Source organism: Silurus meridionalis, chromosome 6, assembly GCF_014805685.1.
Source record: "Silurus meridionalis isolate SWU-2019-XX chromosome 6, ASM1480568v1, whole genome shotgun sequence".
In the NCBI taxonomy this organism is placed as follows: domain Eukaryota; kingdom Metazoa; phylum Chordata; class Actinopteri; order Siluriformes; family Siluridae; genus Silurus; species Silurus meridionalis.
This window is the reverse complement of record NC_060889.1, coordinates 16,859,731-16,869,949: the sequence shown is the minus strand read 5'-3', so window position 1 is coordinate 16,869,949 and position 10,219 is coordinate 16,859,731.

Below are 10,219 nucleotides of genomic sequence, written 5' to 3'. Positions count from 1 at the left end.
ATATGAAATTCAGCTATCTTCACTGCTCCTGGTCAGGGTTGCATTGGATGCGAAATCTATCTCCAGGAACACTAGATGTGAGGCAGGATTTAGCATATGCTTGTTTTTGGACAATGGGAGGAAACCGGAGAATATGGAGGAAACCCACATGAACATGCAGAGAACATGGAAAGTCCCACACAGACACCAACCCGAGTGCAGGATCGAACCCTGAACCCTGGTGCTCCGAGGAGGGCTGTTAAAATACAAAAATACATATCATTGAATCAATCAAATACAGAGCATGGGGATGACTTTTAAGCTTGCAAGTAAACCTGCTTGCATGTTGTTTGCCATATTGTAAATGGAAAAACATTAGCAATTGAGTAGGGAATTCAGGAAGTGAGTAAAAAGAGAGATGTGCTTTTGATCTTCGTTTGCATTGAAACCAAGACTTATGCGCATTTTTGCATTCAGCAATAAACATCTAACGCCATGTAAACCTAACGCCACATCGCTTCAAAGATGGGAGAGCAAGAACTGATCTATGGAAGAGCAATAGGCAATGGGAGAGCAAGAACTGATCTATTAATTCATAAAATGGAGGCAAAATGTCCTAATCTTAGTCAAACATGTTTACTGATGCAGCTGCCACTGAGACTAAGCTCTGCTGTGTTTGTTTGGTGCTATGATCCAGTCTTGGAACATTTACTGGCAGCCTGACTGCTGATTTCAAAATGCTGTTCCTGATATCCACAGGACTCCAATACAGATGGGACACGACCAGGCGCATCAGACATAAATCCTCACGTCTCTGATCTGGAGCTGCATTATTCATTTTTTATTACTGCTCTATAAGTCTGCCAGAGCTAGGAATGGAGGGAAAGGGGAGGAGAAGTTGACAGAGATATAGGTTGGAGTGACAGAGAGTGAAAGTGGGTGCTACAGGAAAAGGCAGGGCATGAAAGTGAGTGGAGAGAAACTGGAAATGGATGGCCATTTTGCAACCCCAAAGTCTGGAAGAAGCGAACCTCAACCATTTGAAACATTTTTTTCCACTCTTTTCCCCCTTCTGTTTTATTACGATCTGAGGAAGACCTCCAGTCTCTTGCAGTTTTTATAGGAAACATAAAATTTGCACAGATGAAACCAGTAAAAGACCTTTTGAGTGCCTTTACTACACAGCACCCAAAAGGAATCTCAAATACTGCAGTATTTGCATATGTTTAGTTCAGACTTGATTCTTTGAAAAACTAATAAAGTTATTATGAATATTCACAGGCACAATGTAAAGTTTCCTCCAGAGAACATCTGGTATTCAGGCATATTGAAGATATCAGATAATCATCTGTATTAAGTGTTACTCAAGAACAACAGTTCTGGAACTGAGGTTTTTTGTTTAGTTTTTTTTCTTTCTTTTATATTTTACTCACTGACTTTTTTAAGAATCCACTCACTGGGTCTATTATATTCGGTAACATATAACAGTATTTATCCTCTGTCTCTCTCACTCTTTCACACATACACTTGTCCCTCTCTCTGGTTAAAAAAACTGTTTTATATGGAAGACATCCATCTCAGGAGCTCCATAAATGCAACAAGCACCGCCAATTCAAGCAATCACGACTAACCCTTGAGTGTGCCGCCTGTAAATCCAGCGCTGTCTGCTCCTTATGTGTCTCAGCCAAAGAAAAGACTAGGTTTGATTCTCTAGTTATGATCCAGCATCCAACCAGATGTGATTTTGTCTCTGTGACCTACCTAAATGTGGGCATTGAGCTATGGCTTGCCACTTATGATATGCTAGCCGCCTGTCATAACTTTTAATAAGGCTGTTCGCTTCATTTATTACCTATAAAAAAAAACAATATAAACAGGTCTCTGGGTAGTCAGTAAGAATAAGAGAAAATGGAGGAATGAGAAGAACAAGGGCTTCCAAAGAGAATAATACCGTCAGAAAATTTTCTTTACCACAAAAAAAAAAAACTGTGCACTGGAAATCTTCCAGTAGCAGTCATTTTTATCTGCAGACATTCTGTAAGAGTTCTGAGATAATAAGTACAAAAAAAATCATGGAAAATATGATAATGTCCTGCTCAAAGTGTATGGTTTGTATCAGTGGTTCTCTCTTTAGTGTCCATGAAGCAATGGACAGTAAAGGGTCCATGATTAAAAAAAATAAATAATAAAATTACAGTTGTGGAATTTACATATACACAATAACAAACATATATTTATATAGCATTAAACAAGTATCATTAAAAATGTATCTCAAAATAAAGTAGTCCTATAAATAATGTTTTGTTGGTGGAATGTTCTGGAAAACTCTTATTTAAATTAATAACAAATATTATAAAGTAAATAAGAAATAGATATTTGCTAAGGGGGTCTGTGAAATTTATGGCTTAATGGGTCTAATAAATAGACATATTAAAAAACACATTTATACATTTATATGATGACCATGAGTCTAATATTTGTATAGTTGAATTATGTTTATACAATTAAACTGTACTGAGGAAGGCTGTGGAATTTGTTTTACAGTTACAGTTCCTGGACTTGGACTGGAAACATTGTGAACTATTGATTCATGTTGATGGCATCCAAATGAAGTTTTAACATATAATACATCTCACCAAAGTTTTCGGGAGAATGACTGTACTGTCTGTACAAACACGAACCCTGATATCAGATCACACTTTTATCTGAGAATCAGTGCCTCCCCGCAACACAAGAAGCCACTGACATTTCATCAGCATGAAGTTAGGAGAATTTTCGGTGAGAAAGTGTGTGTTTGTGCGGGTTTACGGAGCAGGTGTATATTCTTTTCTTTTTTGGGGGAACTCCAGAAGGAATTAGGCCTTGGTACAGTTTGAGTTCTGAAAAACTGGCGTTGAGTAATGGGCTGACTTGAAAAGACTGGGTGTGATTGCTGAATGACACTAGAGTATTCATTTTGTACAGGTTTCTTAAACAAATATAAGATTCTTATGTTCACAGGCATCCATCTGTAAGTCTTTAACAGTCACATGTAAAAATCCCCTCCAAAAAATGTCGATTTCTGGATTCTGTTCTGTTCCGTCTGTGGGATCCCATTTTTATCGTTAACACAGCATATAAAAACAGTACTTGTTGAAAATACGCACAAAGTGCCTCGAAATATAATATCAACATGTACATATAACCCAATGAATCAATCATATAACTATCTTTCCTCGTTTTAGTCCAAAATAGTGGCTTTCTCATCCTTCGCCTGTTTAGAGAGGATGAAACCAAATTCATGCACAGAGGTTTTAATCATAGTTACTTTTGGAGACAGTGGTCTGCAGCTTTCTATGAGGAAAACAGTTGAATAAAAATATGAGTGTGGTCTGGGCGTCTCTCTCTCTCTCTCTCTCTCTCTCTCTCTCTCTGTCTCTCTGTCTCTCTTCTGCAACACATCCTACAGTTCACTCTCAGCCCTGAGCAATTAATGTTGATGATAAAAGCAGCACTTCAAAATGAGATGCCCAAAAATAATGTGGTAAAGCTTGTTTTGTTTGTTTTTTCATTTTTTTTTTCCTGAAGAACATGATATTATAAATGTTCAAAGTGTATACAAAACCTGCAGTTTTTGTTCTTATATATAATTATAATGTTATGGCACATGAACTATGGACCAAAAAAAACCTGTGAACTGAAGGCAGAATCAGTGATGTAGCACAAAATCTTGGTTTTAAATCACAGAAACCTTTAATACAGGTAGTCGAATGAATGCTGCAATACATTATCATTAGTATAGTAACAGCACATTCACATGGACGTGTATGATGGACGCTCCATTAACGCCTAATAATACATAGATTAACAAGTGTGTTTTTGCTTAAAAAACTAAACAGATCCAATATACTGTGTAATTTGACAATGAATTATTTTTGTAAAGACATGTTTAAAGATATATAACTCACTTTTAAGGACGGAGTCAGGGGTAAAATGAAAAGTTACATAAAAAGTTTTTCTATCCGATTAGCTTCAAGAGACAGGAAAAAGAGGATGATAAATAAAGAACTGTTTATAGCTGCTGTAAGTTAAGTGATAACAGGAACTATGTTGTTTTACATTCTATAAATGGTTAAAAGGTATGTGCTGTCCTTAGATACTTTAATAATAAAAAAAATGCAATCATTGACAAATTGCTGTGGTATAAAAGGAAGAAACAGTTCAGAAAGTATAATTATTGAAAATAAGCAATCTGGGGGTGGTAACGGATCGCACCACCTCGTCACACCCAGACGTTTTTTTGTTTTGTTTTTTCTCGTATGAAAGAAACACAAACTAAAAGTAATACACAGACACAGAGAATATTTGCCTGGTCCTTTGGACCAGATTTAGCACCTGAAGCCTCATCATTTCATGAGTTCTATGATTTACATCTTGCTATTTGCTCTCTATACTATTGGTTTATCCAGCTGAATTTTAACTCTGTTTTAAATTACCGGACATGTAGCAGTGCCAGAATTGATATTGATAGCACACTGTTTCTGTTTCTTGTTGCAGAATTTTCCATGAGCAGCAGTCAAGTGATTGATTTTTTAAAGTAAAAAAAAAGAGTGTGTTATAGTAGCCTTAGGCACACCACAAAAGAATGAGTCAACATCCCAGCAGCTCAACATGTTAAGGCTAAGTAATGCTGGTTTTTTTTATGATTTTTTTTTTTTTTATAATAAAGCTGTCTAAATAACTCTAATGTGTGACTTATCAGAGAGGTCAAAGTGACAGGCTTGCCTTACTTCAGAACTGATCTAGGGAGATAGAACTTTGACATACTGGGGTGATTTTAGACAAGATATTATTTCTGAACAAGGAAAAAGGACACTATTTTTACAATTTGTAAAATGTGGGTCTGTTAGTGAGGAGTTGGTTGACATAGCAGCAAAGACTGAAGAGTCAAAAAGAGTCAAAGTGGTTATTAGGGGATCTATCGTGTAATATCATTTCAACACGGTCATTCATGAAGGTTAAACTAAACAGCTCAGCTGAACGTCATTTGAAACCCTCTGCTAATAAAAGCACTAAACAAAATGCTGAAAAAACTAATATGTCACTCTAACATAAAGCTACTTGATAGACTTGAAAACCAAGTGGAAACAAACAATAATTTGATATATATAGCTGTGTTTAAAATTGTTTAATTTTTTTTTGTTTCACTTTTTTAAGACTTAAAGTATCTTACAACAAAACAAGTCCAACTGTTTTAAAAAGCACAGCCCAGTTCCTGTTTTAAAGGACACTGTGTCAAGTGTCATTTGTTGCTTAATAAATCCCAAAGTACAAGAGGTAACTCATTCTTCTTACGAATATCTCCTCACACGATTCAGCATGTTTGCTCCCCTGAGCTCATATCATAGTAAAGTTAATTGTCTGAAGAGGAAAAATATCCAGTCATTGCAGAGAATTTTGTGGCTCAACACAATCTACTAGTCTTTTCTGTCTAACTACAGAAGACATTTTGTATTTTCTTTTTGTTTTCCTTTTTTTAAGCCTCCTGTGTACTGTAACCCAGTTCCAAAGTACATCTGAAAGTGGTCAGTGGTCAGTTCAATGCATGCACATTAATGACAAATGGAATCATTATACACACATACACACAAACCACAGCATTCTTTGGTCATACTTTTTTCTCTTTTCAGTTCTAATGTTTCTAGCAAACATGTAGATTCTTGGCCTAAAGCAGTGCAAGGGCATTGAACCAAATTACATGTGGCAGCTTGTACGACCAGACTCATCTTTTGTAACACCATCTTCCTGATGCATTTTGCATTTCAGGATCTGGGTATAGCTTAATGCTCCCAATCGCGGGGGTTTCTTTCTTGAAACTAAACCTAATTTTGTTTGTCATTGGGATGCGGTTGGAACATCAGCATTCGGATTTCAGGACCTCAAGCAGCAATGTGGTCAGAGCAGCTCACATTCATGTCTTTGTATGGACATGTTTGAGGAAAGCTGCTACTTGAAAAATACAAAGGGAACAGCAGAGTGGTGCGCTGCCAAACGATTTCCCAGAAAATGCAATGCAACTTTTCACAGAGCAGTGAGATATTTATTATTATAATACCACAGCAATGTTGAATTCAAGAATCTGATCGGTCAGAAGGTGTTGATTGACTTTGTATAAAAGTATGACAATATTGCTTCAATATATTGATATATATATATATATATATATATTATTTGTATAGCTTTTGTGGCAGACACTTCACATAATCTAATACCAGTAACAATACATTAAAACATGCTATTATTTACAAAGAAAATCATATAATCTTTTATATGGATAAGCTCTCTGTAAGGGGATGTGTATTTTATATTTATAGACTGACTCTTAGATGTCAGGAGTTACTGTTTATAGCTTATAGTTGATAGGAATAACCTTCTCTTCTATGAAAATAATCCATTTCAGTAACACATCAGGATGTCTCCCACCACCCAGGGATTATTTTTCTATAACATCCTGTCCTGTTGGGTTTTATTCCTTACAAAACTGTATCGTTTGTTATTCTACTGAGTAACCTAACCCTGTGTTTCAGATGTAAGGAGCTGACAGCGTGTTGTTGTGCTAGTCGTTTCTGCTTGCCACGGGGTGGAAACGGGGGAGGATCACTGAAAGAAGAGTTCCTGAACTATCTTGTTCTGCATTTGTGTCAGTATTTACTCCTATCACTTCACCCTTCTGCAGTATTTCAGCAGGATGTATTTGAGCATTGCACCACACTCCACTCCCTGCCATTTACTCTGCTTTTGAGTGTGTGGGGAATTGGATGTGAGGCCCATTTAAGTGTCGCACCACGCTGCGCAGCACACGGCTGGCTTTAACAGCACCCTGACAGCATAATCACAGAGTCTGCAAAAGGGATGGGACTGAAGTTTTATGAGCCGTCATTAAAAATATGCACCATCCGATTTTTTTTTAATTCTCTGTCGTAAAGCCGACTGACTTTTCCATCAATGGAAAGGGCCACTTTGAAACGGTTTGTGAAGGCATTCACAAAGCACTGTAATTTAAACTCAAATAAAAAAAAATGGTTTGCCTTGAAAACAAACCACCAAACTGCAATTTGTAATCAACAGCTGGATTTCACACCTTAGTACACTCCCATTGCCTGGTTTCTCAAAAATGTCTTAATATACATGGATATGTAGTGGAATATGTTTCATGATGTGACGATATTGTGTTAATTGCTGGTTGGAAATCCCTCAAAAAATGTGTCAGTTAGAAGTATTTCTTCATCCAGGATGCAATATGGGAAACTTTGGGCTTGTCAAGACCTTGACCTTGATTGTTCTTCTTAACTTTCCCACAAACACGGGTCTAAAACGTTCTTCTTGTTTCACTAAACTGCAGAGACACGTCTGACTCGGCAGTCTCTGATACACACACATACAACTATTCTGACAACGCTAAGGATCGTGACCTTACTTTGAGACAGGAAGAGTGCTGGTGATTATGAATAGGCCTCAGGCTCTGACCTGCTCTTGCAGCTTTTGGCAGCCAATCGACTGATCCTAAAGAGGCCCCGGAAATGTCTCCCAACCACTCGACACATCACACCCCCAGCAGTGAGTGAGAGGGGAAAGGGCAAGAATGCGAAATGTTTGAAAAATGTGAGTAAATCTGCATTTCTGCTCAGATTTGTTTTCTTCTTCTTCCCAGTGTTGGAGAAAAGTACTTTGTGGTTTATACAGAGATAACACACCACCTATAATCCTTGCCTCAGGAAAGTCCAAGACCAAGACCAAGGCTGTACAGACAGACAGAGAGAAAGAATAATCAGCATGAGCGGGAATAGAAAGAGAGAGGGAGAGAAAGAGAGGGAAAGAGAGAGAGATAGATAGATGGAAAGAAAGAAAGAAAGAAAGAAAGAAAGAAAGAAAGAAAGAAAGAAAGAAAGAAAGAAAGAAAGAAAGAAAGAACACCCCCCCCTTTCTTTTTATATTCGTCAGGCCCATCTCAGACAATGTGACATGGCACACGTTATTAATTCTGGCTGAGTGGAGAGCCTGCCCCGCCATCTGCTTAGGTCACCGCTGTTCACTGAGGTCGGCGTTGTTCCCCTGTCCCCCCTCGTCCGGCCCTCCTTTCTCTCTCCTCACACCCTCCCTTTCTCCAACAGACACCCGGCCTGCGCTGCCTGCCTGCTCTCAGACAATGCAGCCAACCTGCTACAAGGAAGCAGGGACAGGAGGGAAAAAAGAGGGAAGGGTGGCTGGCGGGGCTTGGAGAACAATGTCAGGTGATTGCGTGGCACAAGTTGATATACATTACAAAAGACTCTCCAGCCTCTTTGTGCAGCACATACACACACACACACACACACACACACACACACACACACATGCACACACACGCACAGACACACATACTGCCTTTGCGTTTGAGCTTGGCGTTATGGACTTGCACTGCCCCACCCCTTGACACACACAAAAAGCTTTTCGCGTGGCAAGGCTTGTGTGTGGGTGGGAAGGGGGAGCTGAGGGAAGAAGAGATTTCCAGTGTTTGTGTGTTTGTGTGCAGAAAGGGCATCATCTGTTATCCTCCTTCCTTTTCAAAATCACTATTGATTGATGATAGTGTTTGGGTGTCTATTTTCAGCAAAATTGATGGTTAATAAGAACACTTTTTTCCTGAGCACAAAGTGAATAACACACACTGTTTAGCAAAGGGCCATGAATCCTTAAGCTAGCTCAAGACATGATAAAAGCCAAGTCAGTTTATTTAGGATGCATTTGTGTCTCTGTGATTTGCGCCATGTTTTTGTGAAACTGTTGGAGCCTGCAATTAGCTCATAAGCATGAACAATTCTCCTCTATAACCTCTTTTATTCAATGCAATCCTTTTGCTCTGCCTTTGATCAGGTGCACTTTATTTTTTAAAGGACATATATAATGTTTTCCAACAACACCTTGCTTTGGCATTAACAGATGACAATTTAGAAATTTTTTTTGTTGTACTGTTGATTACAGCATAAAAATAAACAGACTTTTACCTTTTAAATCTTTTTTTTTTCTAAAATAATTCTTTCAAGTTTGAAATCTGTATAATCTAAATGAAAAAGATCCTTGTGAAAATCTGAATTTATTAGTTCATAGCTATTTGACAAAATAAATAATTTAAATAATTAAAATAATTTAACCCTTAGATTTCTATTATGAGGGGAAAAAAAAAATATTATAGCTGATTCATTGTATGTGTTATTTTAAAAGTTCTTACCGTCCTCGTTAGGCATATGCCAGAACTTATAAACCTTGAGTGAGAGAGGAGATGAAATGTAAGGAAAATACTAGCTTCATGTAATTTAAGGCTTAATGATTAATTAAAAATATATGTTAATAACTGAACTTTAATGTAGATTAATATAAACTTGCGGAAACACACTTGTTTTTAGCATGTGATGGAGCAATTGGACATGTGTTTTAAGAAAAAAGTATTTTTAGGCGTCATCTTGGTCCTGTTTGTGTGTCTCTGAGCAGATAGCGAGGTGAAGGGTGAAAGGTCGAGAGGTCAAAGACAGCTGGTGACATAAACAACAGCCGGTGAGTCAGCTAAGCAACAGTGAAAGAGATGCAGAGAAAGAAATTGTTGTGCTACATAAATACAGTGACTGTATTGTAGCAAGCAGGTGGGCTGTTGACTTAAAACAATAGATCTCCCTGTATCAAAACCCTCAGTGTATCAGAAGCATGCACACTGGAAGAGCCTCTTCAGCTCTTCAGTCTTTTGTAATAAAACACCACTATTCCTTTGTAAAGTCCCATTCACCAGATAACCTGTTTTTCCATTTCTAAGAAGGATTTCCTCTCTTCAGAACCTTTCGTCTTCTCCTTCTGCTCGTTCTGCTTCTTTCCTTTTGGCTCTGCTTTGGCATTAGAGAGGTTGGCTGACATTTGACTCACGGTGGCTGTGTTGTGGTAATGATCTTCCTTTCCTGAAACGGTGATCTCATGCATCAAAACCAAAGGCAGATGGCATCTAGGCACCCCAGAACATTCTGAACATTCTGGTTTTGTGGTCTTAAAACTACAGGAAATCATTCACTACATTCTCCAGTATTTGCCTTTTTTTTTTATCTCATCACCTCCCTGCGGGTTACTTTTTCCTCTGAAATACAAGAGATGCAAGATTGGAGAAAGAGAGGGGGTGCAAGCAAGAGTGCTAGGAAAAGAGATATAGACTAAGAACCGGATGTGGTTCCTTGGCCATGAA